Source organism: Podarcis erhardii (assembly GCF_964252035.2).
Source record: "Podarcis erhardii genome assembly, chromosome: 6".
Classification (NCBI taxonomy): domain Eukaryota; kingdom Metazoa; phylum Chordata; class Lepidosauria; order Squamata; family Lacertidae; genus Podarcis; species Podarcis erhardii.
The window spans coordinates 85,330,801-85,357,235 of NC_138510.1; the positions used below are offsets into that span (position 1 = coordinate 85,330,801).

The 26,435-nt window shown below is 43.4% G+C and overlaps 1 long non-coding RNA gene across 1 annotated transcript in view; it reads left to right on the forward strand.

Annotated features, from left to right (window-relative positions):
• LOC309344027 overlaps positions 1-26,435 on the forward strand; it is a 347,184-nt gene that overhangs the window by 299,461 nt on the left and 21,288 nt on the right. Inside the window, exon 2 of the long non-coding RNA XR_014157555.1 lies at positions 24,161-24,285. This is a non-coding gene — a long non-coding RNA (uncharacterized lncRNA). The remainder of the gene's footprint in view (positions 1-24,160; positions 24,286-26,435) is intronic.

Sequence of the window (26,435 nt, forward strand, 5' to 3'; positions counted from 1 at the left end):
TTAGCACATTCCTCAACTGGGAGGAGGGATGCCTTGTTCCCAAAAGTCTGCCTTCTTCCAGGAGAGTCCACCTTGAGAGCAATGAAAGAAACTTGATCATTCTGCCAGAGCCAGATAATCTCTGGCAGTCCTACCGGTTCAACCAGTTTGGCAAACTGGAACTGCAGGACTGGAAGAGAGCCAGGAGGCATTCAGCTCAATCCCATAACAGTACAAAGGATCGTTCAAATGTGTAACTCTGCCTTTGCAGCACAAACAAATTTGATACAGAGGTTTGATCAATGCAAATAGCCTTGGTAAAATGCATTTCTTAGCATGAAATGCTCGCTCCAGATTGTAAACAGCGGTGCATTTAGGAGATAAGGAAACCTGGAACCCGGCCCAATTTTTTTTAAAAAAAGTCAGTAAAGAAAAGTGACAATAGTATGATAGACTCTAGTGGGGTTCACAAACCCTTCAACCTTTCTCCGATGAAAATAGGGATGTCCCATTCCATAATGATAATTTTACTATTTATACCCCACGCATCTTACTGGGTTGCCCAAGCACTCTGGGCAGCTTCCAACATACTGTATTTTTCCGTGTATAAGACCCCCCCCCCAATGTATAGGACACCCCCTATTTTGGGGGACTCAAAATTAAGAAAACACCCCTCAGCACTACCTGACGAGCCCTAATTGTAAACCTAATTTTTTGGTTAAAAAAAACCCCCTAGTCTTATACACGGAAAAATACAGTATATAAAAACATAATAAAACATTAAACATAAAAAACATCCCTATACAGGATTGCCTTCAGACAGCTCAGGGGTTGAATAACTCCATACCCTCCAATGTTTCTCCAATGAAAATAGGGACATCCTAAGGAAAAGCAGGACATTCAGAAACTGGGACAGTTTCTCTAAATCAGTGATGTCCCTGGATAATAGGGACACTTGGATGGTCTGTGTTCGGACAACCACCAACCTCACATACACCGCATTCAAGGAGTTTGCAAGGGAAAATGTCTGCATGGGTCAGCACTGCTATTCACACTGCTAGCACTCAGTGACCACATTGTTGGCATCTGTGCAAATCGAGTGTTATGTGCATGCTAACTGTGCAAGCTTCATGAAGCTCTTTGAGATCACTCATATCCACCCCAAACTAGATGCCACATTGCCACTGTTTGGGCGTTAACTTAAAACTACCAAGCTTCTGGTAGCCAGTTGCTCTTTTAAACAGAGAAGGTTCATTGTTTGATGCATTGTGTTTTAAAGGTGATTATTTAAACGTTGGTAAAATCATCCGCTGACCATTTTAACTACTGTGTTATTATATTTGTATTGTGTTTTAAGATTGTTGTGAGCTGCCCTGGACTTTGGCAGGAGGAAGAGAGGGAATGTAAGAACAACAAATTAATGCCCCGATTCACTTTGTTACACGCGCTCCTCTGTCTTAATGAATGGCATATCTATTTCTTTTGTTCCAACAATATGCTGCTGCGCATTTTACTTGTCATCACATTTGCCATCTCTGACTTGAAATAACAAAAAGAAAGAAAAAGAAAGAAATATGAATTGCAAAATTCTTTCATTAGTCTTCCTGCGCACTGCAATTTTTGAATGAGGCATCATGCATTCAACGCCAAAAGGTTTGGTTTGATCTGATCACAAATTCTAACATTTTGCAGCAAAAGTGGTGCAAACTGGGATTAGATCCTGGCTGGTTGCAGTTCGCCATCATGATAGAAATGGCCTTTGCTGGTATTAATTAGCTCATTTTTCCTTAAGACCTTTAAAGCCCCTCATAGTGGTTTATTCAGGTGTCAGGGCTCCCTCTAGGTCCCAGCTCACAGAGGACCAACGCCAGGCTGATATTATGTACCAAAGTCTTTATTGAAGTATAATTTCCATTTTAAAGCCAGAGCGTGCAACCCTATGTCTAGACTCTAGACAGGCGAAGTCCCCTCTGAGTCACTGCCCCTTCCGCACCAGTTTAAGATCCTAGCCCGGCTCCACCTCCTGCGCTGTTCCTTCCTCCTCTGGGTCCTTCTGCCCCCTGGGGTTTCCTCCCTCCTGGACTCTTCTGACACTGACCCCCCTGATTTTTGCCCTTCCTTCCGGCGGGCTTTGGGACCTGGCTCCCTATCCGGGCTACCTGCTGTGCCGCTCGCCTGTACATTTGAACTTGGCGCGCGCGCCCAGCCGGTGACTTTCCTCTTGACCGTTTCCCCGCTCTCCGATGGAGGCGTGGCCCATCCTGACTCATCTCCTCCCTCTGGTGGTGGGAAGACTGGTCCTGATGCCTGGGACTCCTCCCCCCCACTACGCTCTGGTGGGGACGCTGGTCCTGATTTCCAACTGCTGCTCAGGGAGTCCCCGCTGGCCCCTTCCTTCTGGGGTTTCCCCCTTGCCCTGGCCATCGGCGCTCCTCTCTGTGAATCTTCCGATTCGCTGGAGAGACTCGTGGACTCTCTCTGACCACTGTCACTGCCTACACCCCCCTCGTATTCCTCCTCCTCACTCTCCATTTGCTCCTTCTCCTGTGTCTCTGCTCCTGAACCCCTGACATCAGGTTTTTTGTATGCCAATCACAAAGAGGCGATGCTAGAAATCTCCCTTTAGCAGGTATGATGTGGTTTCTTTCTGTGCAGCACAGTTCCTGTACGACTTTCTTCTTGCATTATAGAACTGTAAACATGACCTGTAGACACCTTTTGTACCCTTTCATTTCTTTCTAAGCAAACATTCTGATCTTTAGAATTTCCAAGTAGCCTGAGATAGATGGACAACTCCACCTATCTAAGTGCATCTAAGTACATGCAGCTGAAGCATATATCAAACAATCTTCCTGATTCCCTCAACAAAATTTGCACTGACAAGTACAGCAGTACCTTGGTACTTGAATGGCTAGGCTCCCGAACAAATTGGTCCCTGAATGCCACAAACCTGGAAGCAAGTGTTCTGGTTTGTGAAAGTTTTTCGGAAGCCAAACATTCAACATGGCTTCCGCAGCTTCCAATTGAGTGGAGGACGCTCCTGCAGCCAATCAGAAGCCGTGCCTTGGTTTTTGAGCCGTTTCGGGAGTCAAACAGACTCCCGGAACGGATTAAGTTCGAGAAGTTGGATCCTCCTAACAGAGGGTCCATGTTGTGCTCGGTCCTGAAACTCTTCCCTAACCGGCTTGTGGGCGGGGCTTGCCCCTCTCCAAGCCAGTGGTGCCACAGTTATGCCAATGGCCTTTAGCCAATCAGCAGCGTGGCAAGGTTGGGGGTATCTATTTGGCAGCATGACGTAGGGACCTCCTTTTGCTTCGCGCTGCCGAACACCCTTGCTTTGGACTTTGGTTGGTCGCCTGTTTTTGGAATGGGGGCCAGGTAGGAATTTTTTCCAAAGTAGCAGATTGACTGTGGCCACTTGGTTTTTGTCTACCTCTTAGCAATTGTCACAACTTTGTAAGGTTTGGCGGTTGGGCATTGGTTTAGAGGAGGTGCAGCCATCACCTGCCCCTCCAATGAATAGGGTATTCCGTTAAAGGAATCTGGGGGTCTGGATCTCTTCCAAAGCCCGGAGAGGGGCTAGGGCCATGCCAGGACCCCCGGGAACCCCAGGGGTGAGCACCAGTCAATATACACTAATGGAGATCCCCCTGCTGGTTGTTTACCCTTCCAGACTTCCTGCAGGGTGGGGCAGGAGCCAGATATACCGTAGTTTGATACCAATGCCTAAGCTAATACCAGTCACATTTGTGTATTTTAATAAAGTTGTGGCCAACATTTGCCCATTAACATTTAAACTAAATTCTGTCTCCACTGTGTCTTTATTTCCATTTGGGATGGGTTTTGGGGCTCGAAGCACAACCAAGGTACCACTGTAGCTGTTATCCTGAAGTTGGACTTAGAGAATTGGTCGAGCGTGAAAAAGAAAAAGTGCAATTAAAATGTGTGCAAGAATAAAGTACAACTTTAATCTCGCAACGGGTTTAATATAACACAGAGCTTTTCCGTAGTAAATGCATAACAGAGATTAGCTTCCATGGTTTCCTCTTCTGTCCTTAAAATATCACCTAAAAGGCTTAGGTTGCTGTTGCTGTTTTTCACTACTGTTCCTGAAGTCACTCGTCACAAGCTTATTTATAGCCCATTAATCACATTAGCATGTATTCCAAAAGAGTAATGGCAGGTCCTCCAAATGTTTAAGGAAAATATGACAACAGTTTAAGTGATGCCTATGGCTAATAGCTCTCCTGATGGATGTTGCTTATAAATAACGCTGCCTCTTGCTGGTGTTTTTTGTTAAATGTTGACTTGGCATGCAGCTTTCCTCTGGCCCCTGCGAGGGCTTAAATCATCTCCTGTGGAAAGAAACATCTCTCCCAAAGATGCATGCCCAGATATCGAGCTGAACTGCAAAGCTCAAATATGTCAAGCTGAACCACAAAACTCAAAAAAGTGCATATAAGTGTCACATGCAGACTGAATAGTACATTTGGGCTTCAAATTCTGCTTGTAGGTTCACTTTTACTCTTAGGAGGACTCGAACTATCCTGTAAGTATTACAGAAATGTCAGGAGCATGCACCTTGGATGCGAACTCTCCTTCCGAGGGGTCAAAGACTCCCCTTGTCTTCTTTGGAAGGAGTTTATGGAGCTGCAGTCAGGATGTGGCATCAAAGGTCAGAGAAAGCTCTATAGAAGAAGAGTTTGCATTTGATATCCCGCTTTATCACTACCCTAAGGAGTCTCAAAGCGGCTAACATTCTCCTTTCCCTTCCTCCCCTACAACAAACTGAGAGACTTCAGAGAAGTGTGACTAGTCCAAGGTCACCCAGCAGCTGCATGTGGAGGAGCAGGGAAGCGAACCCGGTTCACCAGATTACAAGACTACTGCTCTTAACCAGTACACCACACGGGTCGGCAATTTTTGTGTGGCTTGGGCCGGTTCATGGTCCCGCAGACGCCATGGTGGGCCGGAGTGTGTGCGCGCACATGCGCAAACGCTATTTCCGGGCCTGCTTCCGGCGTAGAGGAGGCGTGCACAGCTTCCCATTGGCTGCAGGAGCTTCCTGCAGCCAATGGGAAGCTGGCCAGCATCGCGGAAGGCGGTCCCCGCTCTGCTCCGTGCCAGTTTAGCGCAGCACACAGGAGCCGACCGAGTGGGTGGCAGGGGTCCCTGAGCAGGCCGCTTGTGGCCCATGGGCCTTAGGTTGCCAACCCCTGCTCTATAGGTAGGCGGGTAGTTAGGTTAGGTTGTGGGGGCATCTCTGGGTATATAAGTTCAATAAATAATAATCAATACAGTGGTACCTCGGGTTACATATGCTTCAGGTTACAGACTCCGATAACCCAGATATATTACCTCAGGTTAAGAACTTTGCTTCAGGATGAGAACAAAAATCGTGCAGCGGCGGTGCAGCGGGAGCGGGAGGCCCCATTAGCTAAAGTGGTGCTTCAGGTTAAGAACAATTTCAGATTAAGAACAGTCCTCCAGAACGAATTAAGTTCTTAACCTGAGGTAAGGTAAAGGTAAAGGGACCCCTGACCATTAGGTCCAGTCGTGACCGACTCTGCGGTTGCGGTGCTCATCTCGCTTTATTGGCCGAGGGAGCCGGCGTACAGCTTCCGGGTCATGTGGCCAGCATGACTAAGCTGCTTCTGGCAAACCAGAGCAGCGCACAGAAATGCTGTTTACCTTCCTGGCAGAGCGGTGCCTATTTATCTACTTGCACATTGACATGCTTTCGAACTGCTAGGTTGGCAGGAGCAGGGACTGAGCAACGGGAGCTCACCCTGTCACGGGGATTCGAACCGCCGACCTTCTTTTCTGCAAGTCCTAGGCTCTGTGGTTTAACCCACAGTGCCACCCGTGTCCCTTATCCTGACGTACCACTGTATTATTATTGCTGCTGACTGCAGACCTATTACTGTACCCTGTGCTTTTTTTCTAGAAAAAGTGGAGCCGGATCTCACCACGAACACCTCCCTTGTTCTCTTACAGTGGCAATGGCACCCGCCTCAGAGGTGCCGGAACTAAGTTCCACTGAGTTCCAGCTGCAAAAAAAAGCCCTGACTATATCCTCAAGAAGCAAAGTAAATACAGTGGTACCTTGGTTTAAGAACAGCTTAGCTTATGAACAACTTGGATTAAGAACGCTGCAAACCCGGAAGCAGGTGTTTTGGTTTGTGAACTTTGCCTTGGAATAAGAATATGTTTCGCTTCCTCTTGAGTGTGTTCCATTTGTAAATTGAGTCCCCCCACTGCTATGGGAAAGCACGCCTTGGTTTAAGAACGCTTTGGTTTAAGCGCGGACTTCTGGAACAGATAAAGTTCGTAAACCAAGGTACCACTATACATAAACCTGACCCTAAGGTTCCATCAGATTTCACTGCGAAATTGAATCCAAGGCAGGAATATAAGGCCAGGAATTCAGGGTCTCCCTTGGAGTTATAAGGAACAGGTAAATGGGCTGGCTCACTGCAGTTGAGAGGAGAAAATTCCTTACCCTGGTAAGCGGGGTTATTAGAGGTAAAGGGGTTCATAACTGGACACAATTCTCCCCACATCTCATGTTAATTTGTGTGCACAAAATGCAGCCTTATACATATCTACTCAAAAGTAAGCCCCAAGGACTGAATCTATTGTATCGTCTAAAACAGGATTTCCCAAACTGTTTCGCCAGCTGTTTGTTGGACTACAACTCCCATCATCCATAGCTAGCAGGGGGCAGTGGTCAGGGATGATGGGAATTGTAGTTCAAAAACAGCTGGAGACCCAAGTTTGGGAAACCCTGGCAGTGGTGCTCTTCAAATTCTGTTTGACAACAACTCCGATAGGAGCCAACTCCTAGGGGCTGTTGGGGCTTTGGCCCCCACAATAAGATATTTGAGGGGGCCGGGCCCCCATAAAATTGATGGGCATTCCCATTCAAATGGGCTGTGTGCACTGCATCATTTGATCCATTATGTGGGGCTTACCTGGGCCCCCAAAATATTTTAATCAAGTTGGCACCCTGGCCAACTCTCATCAGCTCCAACCAGCACACCCAATGGCTAGAGGTGCTGGAAGTTGCAGCTGGGCAACATCTGGCTAGCACCACATAGACTTAGACATAGACATAGAGAGCCAGTGTGGTGTAGTGGTTAAGAGCGGTAGACTCGTAATCTGGGGAACCGGGTTCGCGTCTCCGCTCCTCCACCTGCAGCTGCTGGGTGACCTTGGGCCAGTCACACTTCTCTGAAGTCTCTCAGCCCCACTCACCTCACAGAGTGTTTGTTGTGGGGGAGGAAGGGAAAGGAGAATGTTAGCCGCTTTGAGACTCCTGAAGGGGAGTGAAAGGCGGGATATCAATCCAAACTCCTCCTCCTCCTCCTCCTCCTCCTCCTCCTCCTCCTCCTCCTCCTCCTCCTCCTCCTCTTCTTCCTCTTCTTCTTCCTCTTCTTCTTCCTCTGCTCTAGGAAGACTCTGGGGGTTCTTCCCAATCCTACCTGGCCAAGTATAAAAGTATATGCTCTCCTCTTTCCCTCCTCATCTTGTTTTTTCCTGTTGCTGGATACCAGGTCACAGTGACCATATGACAGAAGCAGCTTGCCTTCTCCTCCTCCTCCTCCTCCTCCTCCTCCTCCTCCTCCTGATGATCAATACATGTCCTGTTTTTTCAAGGTGTTTTTTTTTTAAAAAAAAATTTATTGCATTTTAACATACATACATACCACAAACATACAAGTTACAAAATACATAACCAAAAAGGTAAGAGAAAAAAAAAGAAAGAGAGAAAGAAAATTAAAGTTAAGAACGAAAAAACAAAACATAAAGTACATAAAACATAGACAACTCAACTTACATTGGCTTAACAGTAACACTGATTGGGACTTCCGGGTTGGCGCCATCGCCGAATGGCGGACTCCCTCCGAGCTCCGGAGGGAGCCTGCTCGGTAGGGGCTGGGTCCTGCCGCGCCGGCGACGCGGGGACCCTTAATGGACATGGTGACTCGGCGACGCGGGGACCCTTAATGGACATGGTGACTCGGCTGGCACCTTTTGAGCCCCCCCCCGACCCGCGAAGGAGCCTTTTTAAAGGCTATGGAACGGGTGACGGGGGTGGTGGTGCTTTGAGTCCTCCGCTTTCCCTGCCGAGCGAAGCCGCATGCCATTCGACGGAGAGCGCTGACTTCTTCCATTGGAAATTTGGACTTAAAAGCATAACCCGTGAGTAATCGGAACTTGGATTAAAAAAGGCGAGAAATTTTTAAAGAATTCGGAACGAGCGGGGGAGGCATAAAAAGGAAGTCAGCCCCCCCCCTGTTGTAGAGGAGCTAAAGTAAAGGACTTAACATCTAAGATTGAGCGCAACCTTATTTTGATAAAGTTATGAAATTTCGCGATGGAAAATTATAAGATGGAGCTGGAGGAGAAAAGTGGAATTTATTCAAAAAGCAACCCCCCCCCCCGGAACCTGGGAGCGTTTTAGTTAGAGCGCCGGGAGAAGACAAGGAGAGGTTTTGACAGCTGTCAAAGAGCTGTCAAAGCAGAAGAACAAAAATGAGAACTTTGTTACGAGGACTTTGCCGGTTATATTTGTTACAAATTGGATACAAAATGTTTAAAACAAGGAATAATAAGTTACTTTGACTGGTGGACGTGATCTGGAAGGGAACTGAGTTACTACAACCCACCTAGAGGAGCCGAGGGATATTACAAGTTGTTGGCATCGAATTTGACAGAACTTTTTATCTCCTGGGAAACTGCAGAAATGGAACATTATTTTGGCTACAGAGGTTTACACACTAAAGTAGTCAATAGACTTATCTATTGAAAAATGGAAGGGACTTGGCATCATGTTTCGTTCCTGAATAACAGAGCCTCTGCAGTGGAATTTAGAAGCTTTTGGAATTAGAACATTTGTGCAGGAAAACAGGAAAAGAAAGAGGAGAGAGATTAACAAGAACAACAAGAATAATAAGAATTGGACAAAGTTGGAAGTGGGAACATTTGGGACATCCAGATTTGAAAGGTTTAAGAAATAAAATTGGAGTTTTACTCCCAAGTATATAAAAATCTGGATGGAAAAAATGGGCCTTTTTGAGATAGACTCCTTCCAAGATTGGACATTTAAAATTAAAGAAGACTGGTAAAGGACTATGGTTTAAATAAATGTGGGAGCTCCAGGAAGACATCAGATGTTGATCAATATGGGGAACGCAACCAGGAAAAGGGGGAGGGAAATTTGGAATCCAAAGGCTGCAAAATCATATTTTATTTTATTATATTTTAATCTATTATGTATATTAAAGGGGGGAACGCGCGGAAGGGAATAGGTCGATCTTAGGAGATGGGAAAATATTTTTAAATTGGGTTAATGATAATAAGGTTAAAATTTGGGATAATAAATTGCTGAATTTATTTGTAAGAATTGGAATATAAGAGGGGGAGGGGAGGGGAAGTCCTGGAAAGATGTTACGGAAAATAAGATCTTAAATTTGGATTTTTTTTTTAATATATATTGTTATAATTGGAAACTCTTAATAAATATTATTAAAAAAAAAAAAACAGTAACACTGATTGACTTCCCTTTATTTCGATTTCGGAAAAAGTTATCTTATTTATCTATCTGCAGTATCTTTTCATAATAAAGAAAATTTTTCGTAGTAAGCATTGTGTCATACCTACTGTGATTTTTACGTATACATATGTATTTATTATCAACATTTTAATTTCCCTTTATCTCTGTTTCCATGTATATCCTGAATTTATTCCATTCATTATTAAATTTTGTACTTTTTTGGTTCCTTATTTTCTGTGTCAATTTTGTCAGTTGTAAATAATCGAATAATTTGGATTGCCACTCTTTTATCGTTGGGGTCTTTGATGTTTTCCAATACTGTGCTATAAGGATTCTGGCGGCCACTGTTGCGTATTGAAAAAAAGTTTTATCTTCCTTTTTAATTTCTTCACCAATTATCCCCAACAGGAAGGCTTCTGGTTTTTTACTAAAGGTGTATTTAAAGATTTTTTTTAATTCATTATAGATAGATTCCCAAAATTTTTTGAGTATCCCACACGACCACCACATATGAATGAAATTACCCTCCTTTCTCTTGCATTTCCAACACATTTTATCACCTGTTTTGTAAATTTTTTCCAGTTTTACAGGTGTTATATACCATCTGTACATCATCTTGTACATGTTTTCCTTAAGTGTTGTACATGCCGAAAAGCTCATGCCTTTACACCATAATGCCTTCCACCTGTCAAACTCTATGTTATATCCTAAATCCACTGCCCACTTCACCATAACCTCCTTTACTTCCTCATCTTTGGTGTCCCACTCAAGTAGCTGGTTGTACATTTTTGATAATAGTTTTGTTTTGCCTTCTATTATTTCGATCTGGAATCTGGATTTCTTCTCACTTATTCCAATCTTTTTATCTTCCATCCACATAGAGTTAATTTGGTGATATTGGATCCAACCAGTCAACTTATTTTTTATTTCTTCATATGGTCTAATTTTCCACCCGAACTCTGTTTTGGTCAATAGATCTTCATATGTCCATCTTTTCGCCTCGATGTTTGTCTTTTTTATTGTAAGGATATCAATTGGTGATAACCACCAGGGGGTTTTCTGTTCCAACAATTTTTTATTCCTTTCCCACACTTCTAGCAGTGGCCCCCTAAAAATATGGTTAGAAAAACCTTTGTGTACCCTTCCCTTGTCCCGCCATAAGTAGGCATGCCAACCAAATCTCAAATTAAATCCCTCTAGGTCTAACAAATCTCTGTTTTTAATGAGAATCCATTCTTTCACCCAGCAGAGGCATGCCGCCTCATAATATAGCTTTAAATTTGGAACCGCGAGTCCACCCCTGTCTTTTTGATCTGTGAGCAGTTTGAATTTAATTCTTGGTCTTTTCCCTTGCCAGATGAATTTGGATAGTAGTCTCTGCCAGTCTTTAAATAGTGAGGTTCCCCTGATTATCGGTATATTTTGGAATAAAAAAAGTAGTTTTGGTAATAGGTTCATTTTAATCGCTGCCATTCTCCCCAACCAAGAGAGTTGTATTCTGTTCCACGTATCCAAATCCTTTGTTATTTCTTTCCATGTGTTCTTATAATTATTTTCGATCAGATTTATATTCTTCATAGTTAACCAGATTCCAAGATATTTTACTTTTTTGGCTGTTTTAATCCCAGTTTGAATTTCCAGGTCGTTTTTTATCTCTTTTTCCAGGTTTTTAGTCATTATTTTGGTTTTTTCTCTGTTCAATTTAAATCCAGATAATTTTAGTAGCTCTAACACCTTGCCAACACTCTTTTTTGGATCTTCCAGCGACAACATAAGATCATCTGCATATGTTTTCAGTTTATATTCTTTCACTCCGATTTTTATGCCACGAATCTCTGGGGTTTTCCTTATCTTTTTAGTATCTTTTTATGCCACGAATCTCTGGGGTTTTCCTTATCTTTTTCCTTATCTTTTTTAGTGATTATCTCTAACACCATAATAAACAGTAACGGTGACAGAGGGCATCCCTGTCAGGTACCTTTCGCTATTTCAAACGGTTCTGTCAGGTTGTTATTGATAATCAATCTAGCACTTTGTTGTGTATAAATTGCTTTAATTCCTTCCAGGAATGTGCCCACTATCCCTGACTTTTCCAAACATTTTATCAGAAAACCCCAGGAAACATTATCAAAAGCCTTTTCGGCATCAACAAACATTAAAACTGCTGGTATTTCATTGTGGCATTCTAAATATTCAATGATATCTATTGTATGTCTTATGTTGTCTTTTATTTGTCTGTTGGGTAGAAAGCCAGCCTGGTCAGTGTGGATAAGATTAGTTAAACACTTTTTAAGTCGATGTGCCATTATGTCAGCAAAGATCTTATAATCATTATTCAATAATGAAATTGGTCTGTAATTCTTAATGCTAAGTTTATCTGAATCTGATTTCGGAATCAACGTGATGTATGCTTCTTTCCAGGATGTTGGCGTTTTTCCTCCTCTTAATATCGCATTCATTACCTCACATAGTACCGGTGTTATATATTCCTCTAGGGTCTTGTAATACTTGGCAGATAACCCATCTGGGCCTGGGGCTTTCCCCAGTTTCATTCTCTTAATTGCCTCTCGAATTTCCTCTGCTTTTATGAGTGTATTTAAGTTGTTTCTTTCATCTTCCGATATATTGTTGGGGCTATTTTCTTCTAAATATTTTCCTATACCTATTAAATCTTCTTCTTCTTTTTTGTATAAATTTTCATAGAATTTAAGGAAGTTCTTTTTTATTTCATTAGGGTCCTCCAGGACTTGTTCATCAACTTTTATTTTATTAATGAAACTGAGTTTTCTCCTTTTTCTCAGTTGCCACGCCAGGAACTTTCCAGTTTTATTTGCTGATTCGAAGAACTTTTGTTTCATTAGTTTAATTCCCCATTCCACCTCTTGACTTATTAATATTGAGTATTGTGTTTGGAGCATCTTATATTGTTGCTTGTAGCCATCATTATTAGGGTTTCTTATCATATTTTTCTCACATTCTCTCATTTGTTTAATTAAATCTTCTTTTTTTTGTTCTTTGGCTCTTTTTCTTTGGGTATTCTGCTGTATCAGGAGACCTCTTAACACTGCTTTACTGGCATCCCACACTATATCTATATCTGTCCCCTTGTTAATATTTAGGTCAAAGTAGTCTTTTATGGCAGTTTTAGCTTTTCCAATCACTTCTTCTTTTTCGAATAGGTAATCATTCATTCTCCATCCGTACAGCCCCTGGGTCTTCCCCTTTAGTTGTAATATTATTGGGCTATGGTCCGACAGAGTTCTAGGCTGGATCTCACATTTCGCCACTCTTATTATTAATTCTCTTGAGATCCATATCTGATCTAACCTACTCCAGCTCTGGTGTGGTTCAGAGAAGTGGGTGAATTGTTTTATCATAGGGTTTTTATATCTCCATATGTCTATTAGGTCCAAATTTTCCTCCAAGTCATTGAAAGATTTCGGTAATTTCCCTTGGTTTAAATTCTTTTTTCTTGCGCTTCTATCTAGTTCTGGTGTCGATACTCCATTAAAGTCTCCGAGTAAGACCAATTTATTATTATCTAAGTCCAATAAAAATTGCTCCAGTTTTTTAAAAAACTCTAGTCTGTTTGAGTTTGGGGCATATACTGTAACCACATTTATTTTTTCTCCCTGATAGTTAATTTGTACTCCTAGGATTCTTCCTTCTTCATCCTTACAGATTTGTTTGGGTTCTAGTTTTTCTTTCACATAAATTACCACCCCTCTTTTTTTCATTGAGTCTGAGTTGATGAATTCTATTCCCAACTTCTTGTTTATTAGAATATGCTTGTGGTTTTTGGCAACATGGGTTTCTTGGCAACAAATGACATCAATGTTTTTATTCTTTATAATTTTTTCAAATTTATTTCTCTTGGACTTATCGTTAAAGCCATTCACATTCCACGAAAGAAACTTGAGAGTCATCTCAAATTATAACTAAGTACACTTTATCCTAAATTCTATTTTAAAGTCTAGTATTTCTCTTTCTGTTGGACTCTCTGTCTTCTCCCTCCTCTTCCTCCTCCGATCTTCTGTCATCCGTTTCCTCCTCTGACTCCTCCCCCTCCCCCTCGACTCCGCTCCCTCCTCTCCCCCCCTCCCCTCTCTATCTAAATCACCTCCTCGCAGTCTTGTTTCTTCTTTACCCAGATCTTTTTCGTACCTTCTCAGGAACTTTTCTGCTTCAAGGATATCAGACAACTTGAATTTTTTATTTTTATGGTAGAAGGAAACCCCCTCTGGGAATTCCCATTTGTACTGTATTGCGTTTCTCTTCAGCACACTTGTTAGCTGTCTGTATCCTTCCCTTTTGCACAGAATCCTAACTGGAATTTCTTTAAAAATGGTAATTGGACGGTCTCCGATCATTAACTTTCTTTTAAAGCTATTTCTTAATATTATATTTTTCATTTCAATGGAATTGAATATTACTAAACAATCTCCAGGTAGTTTTTTTTATTTGATTTGTTGCGGTTTTCCTCTTATTCTGAACGCATTCTCTATTGTGTCTGCTACTTGTTCTTCTTTCATCTCCAACCATTTTGCGAGTTCCTGAACTATTTTTTCTCTTATGTTTCCATTTACTTCTTCGGCGATCCCTCTAAATTTTAGATTAAGATACTTTTGACGCATCTCTGTCATAGCTAAATTGTCCCATAATTGATCTTGGGTTTTATTTAGGTTTTTTACTTCTTCCTTTAGCTTTTCTGTTTCTTTCTTTTGGCCCCTCAAATCTTTTTGTGTTTTTTTATTAGAGTCTTCAATTATTTTTGATTTAACTGTCAAATCTTGTATTTTTTTCGAAAGTTCACCTACAGCGCTTTCTATTTTACTATCCATTTGCTCCTGTATTTCTCCTAGTTTGCTTTCCATGTGTGTTTCCCTTTGCTTAAATTCCAAGGTGGTTTTTATGACATTGCATTGACATTGACAGCATCGTGAGACAGTGACGTTGCTGAATGAATCACTTGAAAAGGGCAAGTCCAAGGGGGAAAGCTATCAGACATAGTTGTACAAGTAAATGATGACTGCGATGTGAGAATTGTTTGAAGAGGGAGAGGTGATATGGGACACAAAGCAGCCCAAGTTGGTTGCAACAAGAAAGGGCTATGGATGGATACAAAGCTAGGCTTCTGAGGTAAAACTGGAGAGAGTTTTCTGCCATTGAACAGTCTTCCTGACTGCCTCCGTATAAACATCTGACTGTATGGCATGGCACACACCTGTGGGGTGGTGCTGTAGTCTAAACCACTGAGCCTCTTGGGCTTGCTGATCAGAAGGTCGGCAGTTCGAATCCCTGTGATGGGGCGAGCTCCCCTTGCTCTGCCGCAGCTCCTGCCAACCTAGCAGTTTGAAAGCATGCCAGTGCAAGTAGATAAATAGGTACCGCTCCGGTGGGAAGGTAAACGGCGTTTCCGTGTGCTCTGGTTTCCATCATGTTGTCCTGTTGCGCCAGAAGCGGTTTAGTCCTGCTGGCCACATGACCCAGAAAGGTTTCTGTGAACAAACCGCAGCTCCCTCGGCCTGAAAGCAAGATGAGCGCCGCAACCCCATAGTCGCCTTTGACTGGACTTAACCATCCAGGGGTCCTTTACCTTTTACTTTACGCACCTGGTATACTGCTGGGGAAGCTTGTATTTGTAGGCATGAAGTCTTTCAAGGAAATTTCTGTCCATCATTTCTAGCCTTCTCATTTAGAATTACTGCCCCCCCCCCAATAAGACATTGAGGGACCAAACAGCATCCACACACCCCACTTTAGAAAGCATTGCGCTAAATGGAAGTTTGAGGGCTAAGACTGTGAACATTTTCCCAATTAAAAAGTATACTGAGATCGGCACCTAGGCATCACCTGAAAAGAGGACCCAAGAGAACTCTGATTTACAAAAAATAAACAAACAAAAGTGCATGTGCTAATCTAATTTAAATAGAAAAATCTTATTTAATATAAGTACAGTGCTTCTTACCATAGTGGGGAAGACTGGGATCTTGGGTGGAATTCTATAAAGCATTAAAGGTAAAGGGTAAAGGGACCCCTGACCATTAGGTCCAGTTGTGACCAACTCTGGGGTTGCAGTGCTCATCTCGCTTTATTGGCCGAGGGAGCCGGCGTACAGCTTCTGGGTCATTTGGCCAGCATGACTAAGCCGCTTCTGGTGAACCAGAGCAGCGCACGGAAATGCCATTTACCTTCCCGCCAGAGCAGTACCTATTTATCTACTTGCACTTTGATGTGCTTTCGAACTGCTAGGTTGGCAGGAGCAGGGACCGAGTAACGGGAGTTCACCCCGTTGCGGGGATTCGAACCATCTACCTTCTGATCGGCAAGTCCTAGGCTCTGCGGTTTAACCCACAGTGCCACCCGTGTCCCTTGCATTAGGGGGTGGTTTAGGCATGAGCAGAACAAAGTTCAGTACTCTCCGATGTGACCAAGAGGCATTTGGTTAGCCACTGTGGCAAACAGCACATTGGCTTAGATCAGTTTTTTCAAATACGGCCAGATTTGATGAAGTGAAGGACCGTGAGGGCCAACCAAAGGGCCAACCAAAGTTGTTCACCTTTTTTTAGGATTGAAGTTGTTGAGCTGTTTTTAGGATTTTACCCCAAAGTTGTTGAGTTTTTCCTTTCCTTTTCTTTTCTTTTAGGATTTTACCCCAGGAAATAAACTGCCACAGGGGCTGGATTAAACCAACCAGCAGGCTGGATTAGCCCCCAAATGGACTTTGGACATGCCTGGCCTAGATCGATCCTTGGCTTGGCTGATCTTCTGATGTTCCCATTTGTGTGCTGTAATGAGAAATAGAGTGCTGAACTAGACTTAATTTAGTAATGGCAAATCTCTCCAAGATTAACCCATTCCGATAAGACCCTGATACTCAATGAGAAAGATCTCAGTGTTCATTCTGAATGGTCTGAGGTGGGAGAACTAACCCGATTCCTTGGCATTTTTCACAGCACTTTCTCTTGGGTTTGTGTTTTGGCTGAAGGTTCAGCTCTGACTAATTGCATCAGTTTGCGTACTCTGGGTTAGTAGACTTTACTACCTGCCTGATAAGATAACGCTCTAAATTTAGCAGCAATGGCCTGGTTTTATTCTTAGCTGTGTCTTACTGCTGCCTGTTGTGCGAAGAGCCATGGCTCAGGGAGTAGCATGTGCCAAGGGTTCAGCGTTCAGTCCTTGTCATCTCCCTGATGGGTTGGGAAAACCTCCTTCCTGAACCTCTTGAGAACTTCTGCCAGTCAGCAGAAGTGGGCCAATGGCAGACCCTCCAAGTGCCCCTATTTTCCAGGGACAGTCCCAGATTTACAGAAGCCACCCTGGTTTCTGATTTGATCCCGGAATGTCCCACTTTTCCTTAGGACGTCCCTATTTTCATTGGAGAAGTGTTGGAGAGTATGGTAGGACATCCCTATTTTTATCAAAGAAATGTTGGAGGGTGTATGCAGAGGGTGTAAGCAACCCCAGAGCCAAGGAGATATAGCCTTTAGAAGACATCTGAAGGCAGCCCTGTATAGGGATTTTGTTTTTTATGTTTAATGTTTAATTATGCTTTCAGACATGTTGGAAGCTGTCCAGAGTGGCTAGGGAAACTCAGTCAGATGGGCAGGATATAAATAAAATCACCATCATCATTATGAATATTTTCATCAGAAAAATGTCGGAGGGCATGCAATGGTCTGTCTGAGTGCATGAACAAGTACAGCAAACCTGCACACCTGTGCTAAAATAAAATAATTAAGCATCATCTCATTCTCATGCTCACTTTCTTATCAAATTCACAGCCTTACATGGGTGGATTTCGTTTTCAGAAAGCACCATGGGATTATTATTATAAATATAGAATAAGCAACTAACTAGATTATGCTTTGTTGCTTAGCCGTTTAGTCGTGTCCGACTCTTTGTGAGCCCATGGACCAGAGCATGTCAGGCACTCCTGTCTTCCACTGCCTCCCACAGTTTGGTCAAACTCATGTTTGTAGCTTCAAGAACACTGTCCAACCATCTCTGTCGTCCCCTTTTCCTTGTGCCCTCAATCTGGGAAAGCTCCATGGACAAAAACAACAGATTATCTCCTTCATGGAACACTGCCTTGTCATGATGAAGGGGCTTGAATAACTCAGAGAAGCTATGAGCTATGCCGTGCAGGGCCACCCAAGACATACTGGTCATAATGGAGAGTTTTGACTAAACGTGATTCACCTGGAGCAGGAACTGCCAAGCCACTCCCATATCCTGCCAAGAAAACTCCATGGACAAAAACAACAGATTATGCTTTACTGCTCTTTAAAAGGCCGCAAGTATGGAGCAGTTGTCTAGCCAACACAGAACGAATGTCTCTTTTTTCATGAGATGCTAACCGAGAAGGCCCTCTCTCATGTCCCAACCATAGGACCAAGAATTGGTATCTGAATGTACCTTTGATAACCATTTGAAATTCTGAACAAGCACATGCAGCACAGGGATTGAATGTGACCCACAGATGACAGTCTGAGGCACAGAAAATGTTCTCCGCAACCACGATCTCAGTATGGTGGCCTTACAGCTGCTCTCTCTCTCTCCCCTTATAGGTGATTGTTCCATGGACCAGACTGCAAGCACCGTGCGCAGATGGGCTCAGATTCAAACCTTTTACCATATGTGATGGTCCTGAAAGGTAATAAAATCCTTCTGGGAAATGATATATACTGAATTGAAAAAAAATGTTTAGCATACAGTGGTACCTCGGGTTAAGAACTTTATTGGTTCTGGAGGTCCGTTCTTAACCTGAGACTGTTCTTAACCTGAGGTACCACTTTAGCTAATACGGCCTCCCGCTGCTGCCGTGCGATTTCTGTTTTCATCCTGAAGCAAAGTTCTTAACCCGAGGTACTATTTCTGGGTTAGCGGAGTCTGTAACCTGAAGCGTCTGTAACCCGAGGTACCAGTGTAACTTTTGTAACAAAAAACAGAAGCTTTTTTATTAGGAATTATAGGTTTCAACATCCCAAAGGAGCAGAAAAGACTTTTTATGTATGTGACAACAGCTGTACAGATGTTCTTAGCCCAGAGATGGAAAGCAGAAAGAATCTCTACCAGAGAGGAATGGCAAACTAAGCTGATGGACTATGCTGAAATGGTAAAACTGACCGGAAAGCTCAGGAACTAAGACAAAAACTTCAAGAAAGAATGGGGGGGGGATTATAATTTATTTAGGAGACCACTGTAAGCAGATGAAAACATTAGCAGGATTTTAATATCACTTGTAATGTAACAAATACTTTGGACAATATGGACAGGTATAAAATATAGATTATGAAATAATATGCAGTTGAAAATGTTGACAATAAGACCCATGGATTTTAGGAGGTCTCGAGATTCAGAGAAATTTCTACATACGGATGTGCATTTGGTATTGTTATAAATTTATATTTGTAAAACCAAATAAAAATGATGGCAAGCCCCCCCCCCCATGAAAACCTGTTATCCCCAGGAAAACTGATCACAGTGCTAAGAAATACCTCTGCCTAAACCTTGGTGACCTCCTGCTGATTAAAAAGGACGCAATACAGGGTTCAGGGGGGTCAGTGAACTGTCAGTAGAAGGTAGCTTCTAACCACAATATGGGACAGAGTGTAATAATATTGACCTATGCCTTAAAGCGTAAGGCTTAAATGATGGTTACAAGGATCACTGCTCTGAAGGTTCTTTCAAATTGCTAGGTAAATCCAAGTGGTAGTGGTCTTATTCCATAGAATGGCTCTTGTGACACTGATTCACATAAAGAAGATAAGGTTTCCCAGGGGACTGAGGTGTAACCTTAGATAAATACGTGCAGGTATGCAACTCCTATTGTCCTAGCTGAAGCGATTGCAACAATAGATGCTCCAGGCCAGCTGCAACATGAAACCATCAACCAAGGATTAAGGTGCCATTCCTATTGCCTCCTAGGTATTCGCTAGATTCATCTCCCACCCATCAAGGCTCCTCTGTTTATTCACTTTAATGGCTGCGTTTTCAGTGGGTATATTTGAAAGCCAAATGTTGCTCTCACAACCCAAATGGCCAAGCAAAGAAAATCACTTAATTGGCCATCATTAAACCTCAGGTCTTGTGGTCTGATTCTGAGATAACAATGGGTTTTTTCCTTCTTCCCTTTTTATAGCAACAGAAACCCCAAAGCAAGTTGTTGGGAGTGAAGATGGAATAGAAAACTTCATTGGCCTGCACCTCAACCTTTGCTTCTGCTCTACTGGTGGGACTGGTGGACAAGGAGACACTGTTTTTATTTTTGAACCCATGGTTTTTTTTAAAATACCACAGTATTTCTCCAGTGTGGCTCTTAATGTGGGGAAGCAGGCTCCTTGTTCCAATGGCAGGACACCATCGCAAGGATGAAAGTGTTTAGTGACGTGGCAGAGAACTGGTGGCGGGTGTTAAGCCGAGGAGATAGAGTCCTTATACAAGCAGTGGGATTGTAAAGTAATCAAGGGGTCCTGATGTTAGTGGTGGCTTACCATCACAGAGATAATAAGGAGTGCGCCGTTTACGTCACAAGCTAAGTTTGCCAAGTGATATGGAGAAGTCATGTGAGCAGTTAGGATTTTGTCGGCCAGGTCTTGTGATAGTAGAGAAAAATAAGGTTGGAAGAGTGAGTCTAAGAGTGGAAAGTGCTGTGTTCAAGCAAGTGTGGATGGAGTCTGTGAACAGATTCTTATTATATCAGCATCCAATTTAGCCAACCCCATGGCCACACCCAGGCAGATAGGTGGGGTATGTTGTTATTGTTTAGTCATGTCCGACTCTTTGTGACCCCATGGACCAGAGCACACCAGACACTCCTGTCTTCCACTGCCTCCCACAGTTTGGTCAAACTCATGTTAGTAGCTTCGAGAACACTGTCCAACCATCTCATCCCCTGTCATCCCCTTCTCCTTGTGTCCTCAATCTTTCCCAGCATCAGGGTCTTTCCCAGGGAGTCTTCTATTCTCATAAGGTGGCCAAAGTATTGGAGCCTCAGCTTCAGGATCTGTCCTTCCAGTGAGCACTCAGGGCTGATTTCCTTAAGAATGCATAGGCTTGTTCTTCTTGCAGTCCATGGGACTCTCAAGAGTCTCCTCCAGCACCATAATTCAAAAGCATCAATTCTTCGGTGATCAGCCTTCTTTATGGTCCAGCTCTCACTTCCATACATCACTACTGGGAACACCATAGCTTTAACTATACGGAACTTTGTCGGCAAGGTGATGTCTCTGCTTTTTAAGATGCTGTCTAGGTTTGTCATTGCTTTTCTCCCAAGAAAAAATCTTATTCTTAGTATCAGCAGTAGGTAGTATTACACCATCCTTCCGACTGCTTTCTCCTGTGATCCCCCAACGCTTCTCCTGAGGGCTAAGTGTCAGGGACTGGGCTGAGGAGGAATGGTGGAGACCCCCCTCCACTTCCCAGAGAAGAGGGAGACAGTATAGATTTAGAACAGTGGTTTGCAGAAGGTCATAGTTCAGAGGCTGCAGAGGGGAGAAGCTGGGAAATATTGGGAGAGGATCAGGAGGAAGAAGAAGCATCACCAGGGGAGAGACAGCTGACAGACTCAGTGTCTTTGGAAAACATGCCAGACCTCCCCCCCTTCTCCCAGAACCCGGCTGGTATGGAAAGTAGGAGAACAGAAAGCTCAGAGGCAGAAAGCAGGGATGACATATGATAGAAGAGACGGAGGGGGTGGGACTTTACTTGGAGCAACGCCATTATCCAAGAGGCAGTATCATATGTCTAGCTCTGTGAATATTGAAATAAAAACCTTGGTAAGAACTTCTTGTTTTCCCATTTCTGGTTGCCAGCCATGAGGGAGGGGGATCGGATTCCCTGAAGGTATGGGATGCTTTAGGGAGGAGGGGAACTACAGCAGGAGAATGGAATCAGAGAAAAAATGCACCGAGATAGCTTATGTAACCCTCAGGACAGGTTTCCCAGTGGTGCGGGAGGTGGTGGTGATAGTGAATTTCTCCCACACCAGCAATGCTTGGGCTGCAACCCTGTGTACTGTTATGTGGCGCATACATACATTGGGCTTGGTTTCCTTGGGTTGAAAGTCACTGGAGACCGCGGTGTCTTTGTGCTATGCAGTTTCATTTACAGATATATACAGGCTGAGCATAAGGGGGAAGGGATCACAGCGTCAGCACCCCAAAAGATATTGCACCCCCACCCCTATTAGGCTTCTAGCGAGGCCCCCAAAGTACATCCACACCATACTTTTAAAGCACTGATGTACCGCTAAGAGATATTAAGGTACTAAGAGTTGCTAGGAGACCCATAACAATCTACAGTTCCCAGGATTCTTTGGGGGAGCCAAGACTCTTAAAATGGTAACAGAGCACTTTAAACATACAGTATGGATGTGACCATATTTGGAGACTCATTACAGACAGCAAGTCAAGCCTCTCTGTTACTTCCCAATTCCAGGTGAGACTAGACAAGACTGGCCAGGGACCTATTGTTCTCCTACACTCAAGATGATATCACCTCCAGCCAGGTGAAAGGGCAATGCCTGGCCTCTTCTTCAAGAAGCATCACAAGCTATTTGTTTCTATGGCAACCTACAGTACTTGAGCAACTCTTTTTAGTCTTGCAAAATGATGCACAACAGGATTGCTGAAGGCCATTAGCATAAGAAGGAGGCTGGTCTGACCACCTTAGCAGTTGCTTCTACCTGACTAAGGCAGAAGCAACAGAAGAGGTTTAAAGACGCTCTCAAGAAGTAAAACAGAAACATCGCCACCTGACCCCACCCCCACCCATCTTCCCCACCTCCACCTCTTTCCCCCTTTTCTTCCTAATGTCTCAACAAATGAAACTGATTTGTAAAAATGTTACATGGGGGGGGGATAAGAGGGAGGGAGGGAGGGAGGGAGGGAGGGAGGGAGAGAGAGAGAGAGAGAGAGAGAGATTGCAAACACTTCTGTAAATCAAGAAACTCTTTAATAAAAATAAATAAATAAATAAATAAAGATGCTCTCAAGGCAAATTTTAAAAAATGTAGTATAAGCACTGATAACTAGGAAACACTGGCCTGCGAGCTCTCCAGTTGGAAAACAGCCTTTACCCAAGGTGTCATGGGCTTTGAAGACACTCGAACTCCTGGCAAACCCTCAAGGTGATCAACTCCTGTCTGGAAACCTGTGTCCCCACTGTGGAAGGACGTATGGATCCAGAATTGGCCTCCATAGTCACTTAAGGACTCACTGTTAAAACCGTGTTCATGGAAGACAATCTTACTAGCTATGAGTATTGCCAAAGAAGACTACAGGACCCCATTCTAGAGATATAAAACCACAGGCTTGGAAGGGACCCAAAGATAACATATCTATCACACCTGCCCACCCCCAAATCTTACAACAGTAGGTAATAGATTGAAGATTAGAAATATTAATGCAAGGTAGTGAGACAGGTGGATAGATATAGATAAATAATTAGATAGATATAGATATGTTTTAATTTTATATTTTTATTTTGGAATTATGCAATCATGCCCAGATGCATCAGGTGTGTTTGCAATAAAACACTTCCTCATTTTGGAATCCTTGAGGCACGTTTCTCTTGTTCTGTATTTTTGAGATGCTAGCACTATCTACAGATCCCCAGTTATCTCCCCACTGCTTGGAAAAAGTGTCGGGGTGACTGTAAAAGTATGTTCCGGAATTTCCTACCACCTGGTAAAGAGGGGAGAAACACCATAAGTGTCCGTATGTGTAGAAACACTGTGGTCAGTGGAGGTTACGTTCTAGGGATCACACCTAAAGTAAAAATCACCCAGGGTCAAAACCCACTGGGTTCAATGGCGGGTGCGATTGCCAAAGTCATTTTTCCTGGAACCCCAACCCCTTTTCCATTTTAAAAATAGTCTTTTGCCATGCACATAAAGCTGAACATGCACAAGTTCTACTGCCCTGTGATCTTTGAATGGTGTAGAAATTTAATAATAAATAAATAAATAAATAAATAAATAATAACATCAACAAATGTGCATAAGTTGCAAGCTCAGTGTATTTAACTCCCAGGCAGCTTCCATAATTTAACAGCCACGGAGGGGACCCGTTCCTAAGAATATATTCACTGGGTCACACCAATAGCCCGCGTAGTCCTGTATCCCATTCTCACTCACAGTGGCCTCTACAGGAAGCCTGCAAACAGGACCTGAGTACAGTGGTACCTCGGGTTACAGACACTTCAGGTTACAGATGCTTCAGGTTACAGAGTCCACTAACCCAGAAATAGTACCTTGGGTTAAGAACTTTGCTTCAGGATGAGAACAGAAATCGTGCTCTGGCGGTGCGGCGGCAGCGGGAGGCCCCATTAGCTAAAGTGGTGCTTCAGGTTAAGTACAGTTTCAGGTTAAGAACGGACCTCCAGAACCAATTAAGTTCTTAACCCGAGGTACCATGGTACAATAAACAGGAACTGAGTGAAATAAACTTTCAGCCTGCTTGGGATTCCCAGAGGCCTTCAGCCTGATTCCTAAATCCATACTTCTCTTCAGTGCTCGGAGTACGCATACCCCTAAACATTTTGCGAATCTTTGTACTTTTCTCCATTTACTGTATTTATTTTCACCAATTTGAACTATAAAATGGTGATTTTCTTGAGTCAAAATGAGATACAGTGGTACCTCGGGTTACATACACTTCAGGTTATAGACTCAGCTAACCCAGAAATAGTACCTCGGGTTAAGAACTTTGCTTCAGGATGAGAACAGAAATTGCATGGCAGCAGTGGGAGGCCCCATTAGCTAAAGTGGTGCTTCAGGTTAAGAACGGACCTCCGGAACGAATAAACTACATAACCAGAGATACCACTGTAACCCCTAAACATTTTTTAGGTGGGAAAAAACTACTGCTTCTCTTTTAGAGTACTGCAGCAAAGCTTCTTTCCTCCTCCCTCGTCCTTGACCAGTGATTCAGCTTAGTGTTTACTTCTACGTGCTGATTCCCTCCAGGTCTTCTACACCTTTGAGAGACTGTCTCAGGTCTGCTCATATTTTGAAGGCAAATCTAAGCCTCTCCTCACCGTCACTACAACTTCTGTAGCCGACAGTCTCAGGCTTCTTAAGAAGACCAAGCTGTTCCCTTGGTGTTACTTATTGGCTAATGACTTGACAGTTGAGCCTGACTCATTTCCTCTTTGCCGATGGAAACAAAAGAAGAAGAAGATTAGTTCATATTTAATTGTCTGTCCAAGAGGCAGCTCACATGGGATTCTAATTTATCAGTGTCAGGGCTTGAGTCGTTCAGCCCTCTGACTTGCCACGTGAAGCCGTAAAATGAAAGACATTCAGTATAAAAATAGCTTTTGGAGGACATAGTTCATGTAGAGTTCTCCCCCCTCCCATTGCCTGGCAAGTAAAGGATAAACTTTCCCCATTGTTGCAGGCCAACAGTTACATAATACTTCTGGGGTGTTCTAAGCACTCTACGTCTTACAACAACCCTATAAGGTAGCCTTGTGTTATTATTGCCACGTGGCGGACAAAGGACTGAGGCTAAGGCTGTGCATAAATCATAAAAGCACATTTAAAGCACACACATGCACCCCCTTGAAATACTGAGAACTTTAGTTTGCCCACCACAGAGTTATAATTTCAAGCACCCTTAACAAACTACAGTTCCCAGGATTCTTGGGAGGTGAGGCTTAAAACTTGTGGTGTGCATACTTGTGAAAATCACCTTGTGAATTCTTGACAAAGGTTTGATTCGAACTGCAGCTCACTCTCATGACCACTACTCTGGTGCTGCTAATAATATTATTAATTGATATGGTGTATCCATCAATCAAAGGATGTGGGTGGTGCTGTGGGTTAAACCACAGAGCCTAGGACTTGCCAATCAGAAGGTCGGCGGTTCGAATCCCCACGACGGGTGAGCTCCTGTTGCTCGGTCCCTGCTCCTGTCAACCTAGCAGTTCAAAAGCACGTCAAAGTGCTTCCAGCGGGAAGGTAAACAGCATTTCCGTGCACTGCTCTGGTTCGCCAGAAGCAGCTTAGTCATGCTCGCCACATGACCCGGAAGCTGTATGCTGGCTTCTTCAGCCAATAAAGTGAGATGAGCGCCGGAACCCCACGACTGGACGTAACGACCAGGGGTCCCTTTACCCTTTACCTTTATCCATCAATCTGGTGCAATCAATTAAATAGATAATTTATTACAGTCGGAGACCAGCTTATAAAACACACTTGGGGGTACAATCCCAGAAGGAAAACAAACATTTAAAACAATGTACAACAATAAATTTAAAATTTATAAATGCAATAAGCGTATAGACACTTAAAACTAAGATAAGCTACCGCAGAGAGATGACTCAGAGTCACCCATGGAACCGAGTTTAGGGATTTTCTTAACGAACTAATTTGGGTTGGGGGATGGTCTGCGCCTACAGATCTGTGCACAGAATCTGGCGACCATCGGGGTCATCTTATGATCTTTGCCTAACAGGAAAAGGTCAGATTTTTGCTTTTCCGGGAGGTCAGCGAGCCTCACCAGTAGGGGATCAATGGTCTTACTACTATGTGCCTCTTCATAAAAGGACATCTAAAGAACAAGTGCTCTGGGCTTCCTATCTCCCCCAATGAACAGGCGCAAAGTCTTTGAGCATATGGGACTTTTTAAAAGGGTCCTTCCAGGACCAGCGAGGCCAGAGCCGAGCGTCTGGCAAGTGTAAAAGCCCTTCTTGCATTTTTGGATACGAGAAAGAAGAGATATGCTGCCAGTGAGGCCAGCGGCATAGCGTGGGTTGTCAGCACCCGGGGCAAGGCAAGTAATTTGCGCCCCCTAACCCGGGTCAAGGCAAGTAAGTTGCGCCCCTAACCCCTAACCTGCCGCCGCTGCCAGCTTCTTCTTGCTGCTGTCTGGGCTGGGGTATTTATGGT